The sequence below is a fragment of the Gobius niger genome (genome assembly GCF_951799975.1).
Source record: "Gobius niger genome assembly, chromosome: 20".
NCBI classification, from domain to species: domain Eukaryota; kingdom Metazoa; phylum Chordata; class Actinopteri; order Gobiiformes; family Gobiidae; genus Gobius; species Gobius niger.
In genome coordinates this window covers 3992105-4005823 of record NC_136871.1, presented here as the reverse complement: position 1 = coordinate 4005823, position 13719 = coordinate 3992105, and the positions used below count along the sequence as shown (strand labels likewise).

Below are 13719 nucleotides of genomic sequence, written 5' to 3'. Positions count from 1 at the left end.
GATGCCCCGAACGGCCCGCGCTCACAAACGAACCGAGTCGTGGCCGATTAGAGAAGCACGAGGAGTCGTTTGTTTCCATGTGCAGCAGCAGTGCAACATGTTTATGCGGAAGGGAAGAAAATAAATTAAACAGCAGCGTGAAATAATGCAAGTCTATATGAGCCCCTTGTCAAATCTGCTACTCCACTTTTCTTTGCATTGTTCTGCAGTTTAAACAAAACGGGCTATGATGAATAAAATAATAAAGCTAATCATGTAGAGAGAAAGAGCTGTGCGTGTCACCCTTTCCTCCACTCAGCTGTGGCAGAGGGCCGATCAGACTCCTGTCTCTGAGCCTTTTTTACATTAATTAATGTATAAAATACAGGCCTGAAAAAGGCTACGAGAACAGAAGATTTGACGCTCGGTTTATGTCATTCATCGCTGCTTCGGCCACTGGTTCAACAGCTTTGCAAGAAAGCACTGAATACGAACGCTCACCAAAATCACAAGCGATCTAAATGCACAGGCAGCCTTTATCTGTCTGAGATAAAAGCCTATGGCGAAACCAGGGTTCAGTATCAGAGAAATTAGACTTGGACACAGCGCGGAAGAAGCACAGGCTGCTCCTCGTAAAGTCAGACCCGAGGCGAGCGCGAGGCGAGTCGGCAATGCAGCACAGTGGCATCGACACATATTGTAAACACAGGCTTTTCTCTCTGTTTTACTGTAACAAATGCAGCCGCTCACAGGACAGTGTGTGTGTCCGTGTGTGCACATACACGAGCTGTGGCCCATCTCTTCCAAGTGGTCCGAAGTCCGGAACCGAGCTGGACCTGGGCACGGTTTGATTGCGCTCACACTACACAAACAAACTGCGCTGAAGGAGCTTTCAGCGCTTATACGTATATATATATATATATATATATATATATAACTTTTTGTAAAGTCCCTCCAAAGGTTGAATCATAATTGGTTAATAATTAGGGCTTGGACGATCTGCTTTAGGACAACACGATATACGTCTCGCGATACAGTAGGTATTGTTTGACAACAACAAAAAAGACGTGTCCAAAAGTGATAAACTAAATGTCACTTGACATTTTCTGAAGTGACTGTGAAATGTAGGTTTAACATGAAGTGCTGAGTAACTATTCCTGAAGAAAGATCACATTTAAAAGTATTGAAGATACTTGGTTTTGCGACAAAGGCGTATGGTGATGTTGCAAAACGATATATCGTCCCAGCCCTACTGAGAAGTACGGAAGTATTTGACACCATGATCAGTACAGTATTGATCATGTTAAATGTGAACCTCTTGTCTCCCACATCTCTGCAGGTGAACACGATCCGGAGCTGGACCTTCCAGGTAAGAACTTGTGTAACATCTGACATTACAAAGCTTTATAGGCCAGGGGTTCCCAAGTGGAGGTCGAGACTTCCAGGGCCATCATGAGGCTCTGAGCTATAAAATTATAACAGGTTTTGAATGTGTTGAATCTTGAAACAAGTGCAAGCATCAGTTACATTTTATTGCACAAGTCTCCAGTTGTTCACGTCAATATTTTGGGGATCACGACCTGACAGATGTGGAAACCCCTTAAGCTCTAAAATGAACTGGGATGAACTGATCTGACTTTCTGCAGAACCTTCTCTCCCCGTCATCATCGCCTTGAGTGTTTGTGGGGTTGTGCTGGTGCTGGTGGTCGTCCTCATTATCAAGGGTGAGTACTCTGACATTTGGTGAGGATATATTTAAGTATATATTTACAAAAGCTCTTTTCTGTATATTGTTCTGACATTTAAGAGCATTTTTAGTAAAAAAAGGCGGGAGCTTGGAGGCCTGGTGCCGTAACAACACTTTTCTTGATGTGAATTTCCTTCAGGCAAACGAAGAAGTGAAGCTGCGCAACAGAACAACGGACAGGTTTGTGCTTGTTTTGTTCAAATAATAATCAAACAGTTAAAGTCTGACGGTTTTGTCAATAGGAGGAGCGCGTCTATGAGGAATTACAGATGGCAGACCGTTGTGAATACGACACTTTGTTCAATATGAGAGAAGACGCCTGCACCGTCCACACAGCGCCATCCGGGGACGCCCTGTACGCCAATATGGGCACAAAGAAGTAAAGCAATGGGCAGAGTTTTGGAGAAAATTAACAATATTGTCACAAAAAGAGCCTTCATAGACATTATCTTCCGAGAAAGCTGAAATAATTTAGTGTTTGTTCTAAAATCCTGACCACATATTACTCTTTCATTGAGCATTTACTGTATCACAGCCTTCTTCTTTGTTTGCTGGTTCTTCTCCCTGAACATCCAGGACTGTAATCGTCATGAACACTTTCAACGTCTGCTCTAAAAGGATTGGTTGCCCTGTCAGAGCTCCGCCCACCCTGTGCAACAATCTATGGGGACGGCTCTCATCCGCTCCTCAATCAGCTTCTATTTTTAAGTTTGTATACCTGTAAATAGGGCTGAAGCAACTAATCGATTAATCGACAACAAATCGATTACTAAAAAAGTTGTCAACTATTTCAGTAATCGATTAATCGTTTTCTAGCAAACACAGACTAAAATAGAGCAAAAAAAAGACATGACAATTATGTATTTTGGATGAAAACCTACTTTGTTTTTAAAGTTAGGGTCTGTAGTGTTTTGTACATTATACATTTCATTAATATCTGTCTTTGTCTCTTCCAATCAGAAAGCAGAATTAGAACAAAGAGCCTCCTACAAACGTCTACTTTTAGTTTACTAAAAAAATGAATACAATTTCCATGCACCTTTCACAGCCAAGTGATTAATCGATTAATCGTAAAAATAATCGGTAGATTAATCGATTACCAAAATAATCGTTAGTTGCAGCCCTACCTGTAAATGTGTACAAACTAGGGCTGCAACTAACAATTATTTTGGTAATCGATTAATCGCTTGGCTGTGAAAGCTGTCTGAAAATTGTATTTTTTCATTTATTTTGAATCACATAAAGCTAAAGTGGCATCTCTTGAGGACACGTTGATGGAGTAAACTTAAACTGTGTTGTAAAGTGTTTTTGTAGTGTCAGTTCTGCTTTTTTAATTGGATGAGACACAGACAGATATCTATGACATTTTCAATGTACAAAACTCTACAGACCCGAACTTGAAAAACAAAGTAGGTTTCCATCAAAAATAAAAAATGTTCATGTCATTTTTGCTCTTTTTAAGTCTGTGTTTACTAGAAAACGATTAATCGATTACTAAAATAGTTGACAACTATTTCAATAATCGATTAGTTGTTTCAGCCCTAGTACAAACTGAATTTATTTGTACATTTTGTTCTTTATTAGTGGTACTACTGTTAATTGTTTGTAAGATTCTATTATTGAGCTTCTATGAAAATGTAATTTCCCCCATGGATGAATAAAGTTTGTCTGTGTGGCTTCAGTCCGGACGAAGACTTTGTTTCCCGGCCTGAAGAAGTGAGAGGAGAAGTGCAGGTTCTGTTGCTCTAAAGTGGAGCCCAGGTTCATCACATCTTGCAGCCTGTGATTAAACTGAAATTGGAGAGTTTAATGAACCTGTGGTCCTTAGTCATGTTAGACCATTTATGTTGCTCAAATAATAACAAAGCTCCCCCTTGCAAACCCAGGCGCCCTCAGGTTGGGAACCACTGATCTAGTCCATATTTAAAGACTCTAGAACTGAGACAGACTGAGAGTAAACTGTGTTATGTTAAAGCTGAATTAATGTTTTCATAAATGGTAAATGAACTCAACTTATATAGATACAGACGGCATCTCATCATAGAAGGGGGCGTGGCCTCGCCGAGAGGGAAAATCTTAATCTTTAGAGAAACACAATTTTCCCTCTTTTTAGCCATTTTCTGGTGGAATATGAACTTATTTATCACACGTACATAAAGTCAAGTCTAAATCAGGCCCATATGGATATTTTCTCACAGCAGATTGTTCAGTAGAAGTGAAAAAACGGCAGTTGTAGCAAGCGCTAGCTAAACGTTAGCATTAGCCCGATGCTAACATGTAGCATCAAGTTAGCATTCTCCGTTATTCATGTATTTATGGGCTGTTGAACCACTTTGCTCCTCCCCATGTCTTTGTATCTTTATTTAGTAGAAACCATATTCATAATTCAACGTTTGTTACAGTAGTTTTTGAATAATTAGAGAAAATTTTCATTTTTTAAACTTGTTTTCTCCCTTAACAGTTTTAAAAAATGACCATATATGGGCGATTCCAGAGATGCCGTCTGTATCTATAGCGCTTGTCTACCTTCATCAGGCCCAAAGTGCTTGACAGTGAGGAACGACTCACCCATTCACACTCTCATTCACACACCAATGTGCGCAGACGCTGGAGACAAGGCAGGTGGAGTGTCTTGCCCAAGGACACAAAGACAGTGTGCAATTATAAGACTGAGTTGTATAAGGCAGAGTGAAGGTGCGTCAGAATTTGAACCACAGGCAAAAGATAAGATTTGATCTAGACAGGAAATGTGACAGAAACAGACATTTCTATCATGAACGAGGCGAAGACACAACATGATCATCACCAAATGGCAGGACCAAAACTAGCACCCTGAAGAGGTTGAAAAATAAGTTGTGTGAAAGCAAAAATGCAAATGGAACCAATTAACTCAATTGTATTGCTTTTATTCAAGGAAACACTTATTACAGTGTAGCCACGTAACTGAGCTCCTCACCCGATCTCGAAGGGTGCGCCCAGCCACCCTGCGGAGGAAACTCATTTCCGCTTGTATTCGCGAGTATTAGTATTGTCAATAGGAAAAGCATTACCATATAGATATACCCCTCATATAGTTCCCCTTCAGTAGTATCTACAACTACCACTATTGCTGTATCTACAACAGATCCTTATCAGAAGTAAGTACAACTTTCAAAAACTAGTCCTCCAAATAGACATGAGCAGAAACACATCTGAGAACTGACTAAAATTAGAAAAACATTTCCTCATAGCCCCGGCTCAACCAAGCTTGTTTTCCCCAGTTCCGCTTTACCCAAATCTAAAAGCTTAAAAAAGGCATCAAAATAGCGACAAAAACGAGGATAAAAAGGCAACAAAAAAGCAACAAAAGCTTGACAAAAAAAGCCCGAAAAAGCTACAAAAAAGCAATGAAAAAGACAAAAAAACATGACAAAAAAGAGACAAAAAACGTATCAAAAATGAGACAACAATCACTTTTCTGGTTCTTAGCTTTCAAATGAGACATCACACTCATTCACCTGTGACACTAATCTTTGATGGACTCATTACATGCAAGCTGACACATGTTTGGCCTTTATTTGTCATCATTTTGATTATTATGGCTCAGTTTGGAAAAACCCCAAATTAAAAATCTCATAAAGTTTATTTTGAAAATGGACTGTGAGTCACAATCATCAAAATGATAAAAAACCAAAGCCTTGACATTTGTCACTTTGCATGTGATGAGTCTATATCATATATTAGTTTCACATTTTAAGTTGAATTACAGAAATAAATGAACTTTTGAACGATACTCTAATTCTACTCTATTCTCATTCCATTGGATTAAAATAAATATTGTAATATTGTTAGTTTCTTGATAGTATTTTACATTTTTGAGGGTTTTGGGAAGGTGACAAAACAAACTACTACCTTTTATGGGCATGAGAGGCAGACGTGATGCAAAGGGGAAGAAGTGACATTTGTGACATATTTAACAAATGACAAACTGAAATATCACCAGAGAGAAAGAAATAGCAGCACTTCTAACATGAGGGTTGTTCTGCTCTTTGTCCTTCTACTCACCTCAGGTAAAAATGCATTATTATTATTTGCATGGATTCTAATTAGTGGTTAATTATGGCCTTTGTAATTTGGGTTAGGGTTACCTTTTTTGTGCGTACACTATAATATTTTATTTAGTGATGCACGATAATGCCAATTTGAACCGATATCCGATAATTCCGCATGTCCCGATACCGATAACCGATAATGACACCGATAATTATGTATATATATTTGCACTTTATTTTGTGACAAGAACTTAATGTAACAGTTCACAGTTCTGCCAAAAATGTATGAACTCTACCAAGCAATATACAAGTGTATAAGTATAAGTCAAATAATGAGTTTTACTTTGGGTTTGAGTCTCCACCTTTTTCTAAAGCTCTGGGTTTTTACAGTTCCATCATCTGAGCAGGTCTGACTCTGCTCATCTGTGCCACATCTTATTAAAAAAAAAAAAAATAGAATAATATTACTACCACTACTACTAGAATATAGAATATAGACAGTATATAGTATTTCACTGAGTCTAGAGGCGTCTCTGACATGAGAGAGAAGTGATGCCAAATCTGTGACAGATTCTGACTAATAATCTGATACTACAGCACAAAAACAAGACTCTCTCCTGCACTGGGCTCATTTATGCATTTGTGCCTCGTGTGGTCGTGGCTCATTTCATCAATGTAAAACTTCTCTCGTTCATATCGCTTCAATCTCGGGGCTGTCGTGTTTATTTGATCAGAAATACTAAGATAACACATGGGTTTTTAGGCCTCGCTCTGTTCCAGTAACTTACGTGAGCGGGTCCGCGGTTCACATTTCCTCGTCTTTTTCTCATTTTGAATGTTGAATGTTGAAGTGACTTCGATGTAAAAAGTCGAAAAACTCTTCCTTCACGGAGAGCGCCTGCACAGCTGTTTCCCTGGAATACTCGTCATATTTATCAGCTAAAACCGTGCAGAAGTCGGCCGTGGAGAGCGTATATCTGCTGCTGTAAACGTGCTGTCCTGAGTCTGCAGCAGCTCCGGGCTGCAGGACCTGCGGGCGCCGCCGAGAGAAAGGCAGCGAGCTGGAGCCGCAGATTCAATGTAGTTTGAGCTTATAATTATCGGGCCTAATTATCGGACACATTTTTTTAATCTGCTTTATCGGGGATGGCGCCAAAATGCCGATAAATGCCGATAATTTTCGGCGGCCGATATTATCGTGCATCCCTAATTTTATTGTCGCTGGTCTGTGCTATTTTACCAGAGTGTCATTATGGTAATTTGATTTTTCCTTTGTTTTTTAAGAATTATGTCGGGTAATGTTCCCATTTCTCACAGTGTGACCCGGGCGGGGGCTCACAAACCTCTTTAACTGTAATAATGGGGGTCACGGCTCCCAAAGGTTGAGAACCACTGCTTTAGAGGTATATTTTAGATGCTTCTTTGTATTTTCCGGGATTTGAACTCATCTGAAGTGGAGATTTGAGGCCAGTGTGAACATTTCAAACACTTTTTGGAGGATGATCTTTTAAATATATGTCAGAGCTGAACTGTGTGAATAAACAAGTTTCACAGTCAAATAGTTTTTGGCTTTATGTGTTGTTTGTGCCTAAGCAGGAAAAGAAACTGAAGTGTCGAAAGTTAAGTGTGATTGATTTCGATTAATATTTTTAATCGCACTAAACCTTATGTAATTAATTAATTAATCGTAATTAGTCACAAAAAAGTCCTGGCCCTAATTCTAATGCATTAATTTTCAACTCACTCCCCAGTGAGTTTTCAGTCATTCCTATGCGCTCATGTTTGAGTCTGATTTTATGCATTTTCAGGACAATAGAATGACTCTGAAATGAAAGAAAACATGTTTTATTTTTATTTCCCGTCATTTTTCCAAATTATTTGAATGTACATTTTTGTTTTAGGGCTGTGGTTCCTTTTGTTTTATGTACACCTGGAGTCTTTCATCAATCTCAAGTACAAATATGCCCACTTTTTCTTTTTTTTTACTGCGCAGCACACGTATCATTGACTTTCCTTAATAGGGAGTAATGTTGAAATACAAACTCTGAAATAATTCCAAGCCCCCCCTGCTAAGCGAGTTCCCATACCCTTAATTGTATGGTTATTTTTTAATTGCATTACGAAATGTACATGAGTTTAACATCCGACTGCTATAAAATAAATGTTGCCTGAACACTTTCTAAACCTATTGTAGCCGATATCCATCATGGAGGACGAATCTAAAGGAGACGTTACTTGAGCAAATGGTTCAAAATCATCAAAAATGACTGAGGAAGGTCTACAGGTGCTTTAAACTTTCCAAATTCAGTTATTTGTTTGACATAATTACTAATTTGCAATTACTTTATCTAAGATTGGGAACCACTGTTCTAAAGCAAACTGAAACTCGCCTTTTTCACATTTTTCCAGTATGTTTTGTTGCTTTATTGTACATTTCTATCTCATGATTTCGGACTGACTCACTTTGACATTGTCTTCTGCAGTGTGTGGATATTTGGAGGATGGATGCCTTGGAGGCTGGTTTGAATTCACATGCAATTCAGATAATAAAAATTATCTCCAAGTAACTGACCCCTATGGAAGACCAATAACGGACCCAAATATTGAAGACAATAAATGGACGGCTGTGGACGCACGACGATTCTTCTACCACAACACAACTGGGAAATACTGGAGAGTGTTTGTGACACAACTTACCAGGTGGGACTTTGGGGAATACAAGTGCAACAAGGGAGAGAAAATAGGAATAGATGATGGTGAGATTTAACACATTTAAACAATTACACTCAATGGTTAAAGCTTTTGGGCATTTTAGCATATTTTCATTGTGTGACAGGAATAACTGAATTGTAAATGATTCTGTTTTAGGTAACCCTGACTGTCCCCAACACTCACAAATTGTTTACATTAGAGCAAATACCACCATCAGATGCACTCGCCGTCATGTAAACTTTATCTGCAAACAAAGCCTCCACAATGAGACCTGTGACATACTGTCCCAAGGTCGAAACCCTGTTCATCACATCAGTGATGTGAGTCGACAGGACCAGGGGATCTACTGGTGCGGATCCGAGTCACGAGATTACAAGATGTCAAAGGAAAAAATAGAACTTCACGGTAAGAGAAGATCTGCACTCAACACATCTGTTCATTTATAGACAGTATGTCATGTGAATTATTTCTGTATGAACACTGCAGTTAGGCTGGTATGGAGCACTCATTAGTGACACACACAACAAGAAAAACGTTATATAAGAGAATAAGTTTAACCATTTTGTATTTAAAAGACCTTATATTTGAGCAGCATCAGCTTCGTGGTTGTATAAGCTACGCAGTGGCGGAGTGATCTGCGAGAAAATAGTCCCTTAAAATGTGATCATTCATGTGATGCAGGTCAGTTATATTCCAAAAATTGTTCTATCGACACAGACATTTATATTGTTAGTCTGGTGTGATAAGTGATTTGCCTCAGGTGCTCTGTGGAGCGGGTCAGACTGTTTTTAATGCAGGCTAGCTGATACCATAGAAATGTATATCTTCAAAATATAAGAACTGCATGAACTACAAAAGAAAAAAATATCTCCAGAAATCAACAACACTCTGGATAACTAGGAAATGAGGCCCTATGTCAAAAATCCTGAAATATCCCTTTAATGGCAGGTAATGGTATTACTGTTTATTCAGTATCTACAGTATATATACTTTAGACCAGTGGTTCTCCAGTGGTTTGGGTTCAGGACCCAACATTACCCTAAAGGATGACCCAAATAAAATTGTAATTTTTCACATATCATATAAAATATTGTATATTTTGCACACAATCTTTTATTGAACGAGCTGTGGATATGCCTTTAAGATTGAAATCAGGATCAAAACTACACAGTAACTGTAATTTGAACAGACTCCATTCGTTTATGGGGGAAGGTTCCCTTTTTCGGTGTTTGGGGAACCAAGACTCAAAAGAAAAACAAAAACCAAGGCACTCCTCTCACATTGTAATTCTCTATTTACATTTAAAAAGCCTTCATTGTGCTGGGCTGATGAATCTGAAAAATCTCTGAAACATAATGCTGGTTTTCTTCCACGTGCATCGGCTCCAAACAAGCCTTTGTCAAGAAGACTCCAGTTGTGTTTCCATGAAGTTTCAGATGGAAAATATGGAAAACTGTTCCCTGGATTAGACTCCGACCGACTGAAAGTGTTTCCGCGACCCACCTGTTGAGAATCACTGCTTTAGACCCAGAGGGGTCGATTCAATGAAAACAAAAAAATAACACTTATTTAACATACCAAAGATGTATTCAAAGTTATTTTTTATTAGATTGACACATATATATATATATATATATATATATATATATATATATATATTACAATATATAAATACTTATTACATTAAGTATGTTACCATTTGAGCTGCAAACTTCTTCAGTCACTCACAATCCATCAAACAGAGAACAAACTTACAAGACAACAATCCAGTCAATTTCTCTTTTCATCTCAATCTTTATGTTTGTCCTTGTAGTTGTGGAAGTCACGAAGAGAAGTGTCAACTCTGGACAGGACTTGACCCATCAATGCAACTATGCCAATGTTTCTATTAAGAAGTTTGTCTGTAAAGGAGAGTCTTCAACAAAGTGTCAAGAGCTCGTCAACACGTCCCACAAGTCCAAGGGGAGGTTTACACTTGTAGATGTAAGAACAAACTGGATGATCATCCTAACTATTCGACATGTAACCATTGAAGACAGTGGATCTTATTGGTTTGGGACTGTAAGGACTGGAACTAGAAATGAAAAAGTCTTCTTCCACAAACTGGAGCTGACCGTGGGTGAGCATGACTTCATTTTCACAGTTTAGCTTCAGTCACAGCGGCTCGATCTCTTTAACATCCTGTCCTGTCTCATCTATCGCCGAAATGACAACCCTTCCTCCATCTGCAAAACACCATTTCAATTTTTACTTTTGTCCCAAAAAAGTATTTTGCACCATTCACACATGACTGAATTGTACTGCTAACTATGATGAATTCAAGTATACTGTGTGCCTAAACTTTACTTACAGTCAAAACAACATATTGAAGGTTTTTGAAGCCATGCTACAACCAACCATTTCTTTTATTTTACATGAGACAAGGACAGTCAAGCACAAACACAATCTTGCGATAGTGCTTTTGCCGGTCACCTGAGGGCGTTGCTTGGGGGAAAAAGTGGGCCGGCGTAGGCGCGTACTACGAGCAGCGCTGACTTCAACAAGCGCTAGCTGCTTTTCCTTCGCTTGATCTCTGAAGAGTTCACTCACACTTGTCCATCCGAACCGTGCCAGAGCGTGGAAGCCCTTTTAGCACGGTTTGTTTGTCTGTGAGCACAATCAAGCTGTGCTCAGGTCCAGCTCGGTTCTGGATTGTGGCGCTGGGAGGAGGTGGGCCAGAGTGCGGCCTGGTTGGTCATGCATGCGCACACGGATAGGGAGCTGTTATATGAGCTGCTGTATAACATGTGTCAGTGCCGCTGTGGAGCGTTTTACAGCAGCAGAGACGTTAAGAAGACGCCTCTCGTTTGAGGAAAAGTCTGGATGCCCCGAACGGCCCGCGCTCACAAACGAACCGAGTCGTGGCCGATTAGAGAAGCACGAGGAGTCGTTTGTTTCCATGTGCAGCAGCAGTGCAACATGTTTATGCGGAAGGGAAGAAAATAAATTAAACAGCAGCGTGAAATAATGCAAGTCTATATGAGCCCCTTGTCAAATCTGCTACTCCACTTTTCTTTGCATTGTTCTGCAGTTTAAACAAAACGGGCTATGATGAATAAAATAATAAAGCTAATCATTTAGAGAAAAAGAGCTGTGCGTGTCACCCTTTCCTCCACTCAGCTGTGGCAGAGGGCCGATCATATAGGCCTGAAAAAGGCTACGAGACCAGAAGATTTGACGCTCGGTTTATGTCATTCATCGCTGCTTCGGCCACTGGTTCAACAGCTTTGTAAGAAAGCACTGAATACAAACGCTCACCAAAATCACAAGCGATCTAAATGCACAGGCAGCCTTTATCTGTCTGAGATAAAAGCCTATGGCGAAACCAGGGTTCAGTATCAGAGAAATTAGACTTGGACACAGCGCGGAAGAAGCACAGGCTGCTCCTCGTAAAGTCAGACCCGAGGCACAGTGGCATCGACACATATTGTAAATACAGGCTTCTCTCTCTGTTTCACCGTTCTCTCTCTGTTTCACCGTGACAAATGCAGCCGCTCACAGGACAGTGTGTGTGTCCGTGTGTGCACATACACGAGCTGTGGCCCATCTCCTCCAAGTGGTCCGAAGTCCGGAACCGAGCTGGACCTGGGCACGGTTTGATTGTGCTCACACTACACAAACAAACTGCGCTGAAGGAGCTTTCAGCGCTTTCAGCGCTTATACGTATATATATATATATATATATATATATATATATAACTTTTTGTAAAGTCCCTCCAAAGGTTGAATCATAATTGGTTAATAATTAGGGCTTGGACGATCTGCTTTAGGACAACACGATATACGTCTCGCGATACAGTAGGTATTGTTTGACAACAACAAAAAAGAGGTGTCCAAAAGTGATAAACTAAATGTCACTTGACATTTTCTGAAGTGACTGTGAAATGTAGGTTTAACATGAAGTGCTGAGTAACTATTCCTGAAGAAAGATCACATTTAAAAGTATTGAAGATACATACAAAAGGCGTATGGTGATATTGCAAAACGATATATCGTCCCAGCCCTACTGAGAAGTTCTGAAGTATTTGACACCATGATCAGTACAGTATTGATCATGTTAAATGTGTCTCCCACATCTCTGCAGGTGAACACGATCCGGAGCTGGACCTTCCAGGTAAGAACCTGTGTAACATCTGACATTACAAAGCTTTATAGGCCAGGGGTTCCCAAGTGGAGGTCGAGACTTCCAGGGCCATCATGAGGCTCTGAGGTATAAAATTATAACAGGTTTTGAATGTGTTGAATCTTGAAACAAGTGCAAGCATCAGTTACATTTTATTGCACAAGTCTCCAGTTGTTCACGTCAATATTTTGGGGATCACGACCTGACAGATGTGGGAACCCCTTAAGCTCTAAAATGAACTGGGATGAACTGATCTGACTTTCTGCAGAACCTTCTCCCGCTCTCCTCGTCATCATCGCCTTGAGTGTTTGTGGGGTTGTGCTGGTGCTGGTGGTCGTCCTCATTATCAAGGGTGAGTACTCTGACATTTGGTGAGGATATATTTAAGTATATATTTACAAAAGCTCTTTTTTGTATATTGTTCTGACATTTAAGAGCATTTTTAGTAAAAAAAAAGGCGGGAGCTTGGAGGCCTGGTGCCGTAACAACACTTTTCTTGATGTGTATTTCCTTCAGGCAAACGAAGAAGTGAAGCTGCGCAACAGAACAACGGACAGGTTTGTGCTCGTTTTGTTCAAATAATAATCAAACAGTTAAAGTCTGACGGTTTTGTCAATAGGAGGAGCGCGTCTATGAGGAATTACAGACGCCAGATCGTTGTGAATACGACACTTTGTTCAATATGAGAGAAGACGCCTGCACCGTCCACACAGCGCCATCCGGGGACGCCCTGTACGCCAATGTGGGCACAAAGAAGTAAAGCAATGGGCAGAGTTTTGGAGAAAATTAACAATATTATCACAAAAAGAGCCTTCATAGACATTATCTTCCGAGAAAGCTGAAATAATTTAGTGTTTGTTCTAAAATCCTGACCACATATCACTCTTTCATTGAGCATTTACTGTATCACAGCCTTCTTCTTTGTTTGCTGGTTCTTCTCCCTGAACATCCAGGACTGTAATCGTCATGAACACTTTCAACGTCTGCTCTAAAATGATTGGTTGCCCTGTCAGAGCTCCGCCCACCCCGTGCAACAATCTATGGGGACGGCTCTCACCCGCTCCTCAATCAGCTTCTATTTTTAAGTT

At 39.9% G+C, this 13719-nt stretch overlaps 1 protein-coding gene and 1 long non-coding RNA gene across 2 annotated transcripts in view; both read left to right on the top strand.

The window, feature by feature from the left end:
- LOC306979496 (uncharacterized protein) overlaps positions 1-13719 on the top strand; it is a gene marked incomplete at both ends in the record, with an annotated part of 87897 nt that overhangs the window by 62076 nt on the left and 12102 nt on the right. The gene's annotated exons all lie outside the window — the stretch shown is intronic.
- Positions 5704-8310, top strand: LOC306979963. The gene is made up of 2 exons (XR_013793977.1): positions 5704-5775; positions 8241-8310. It is a non-coding gene; the product is annotated as an uncharacterized lncRNA (long non-coding RNA).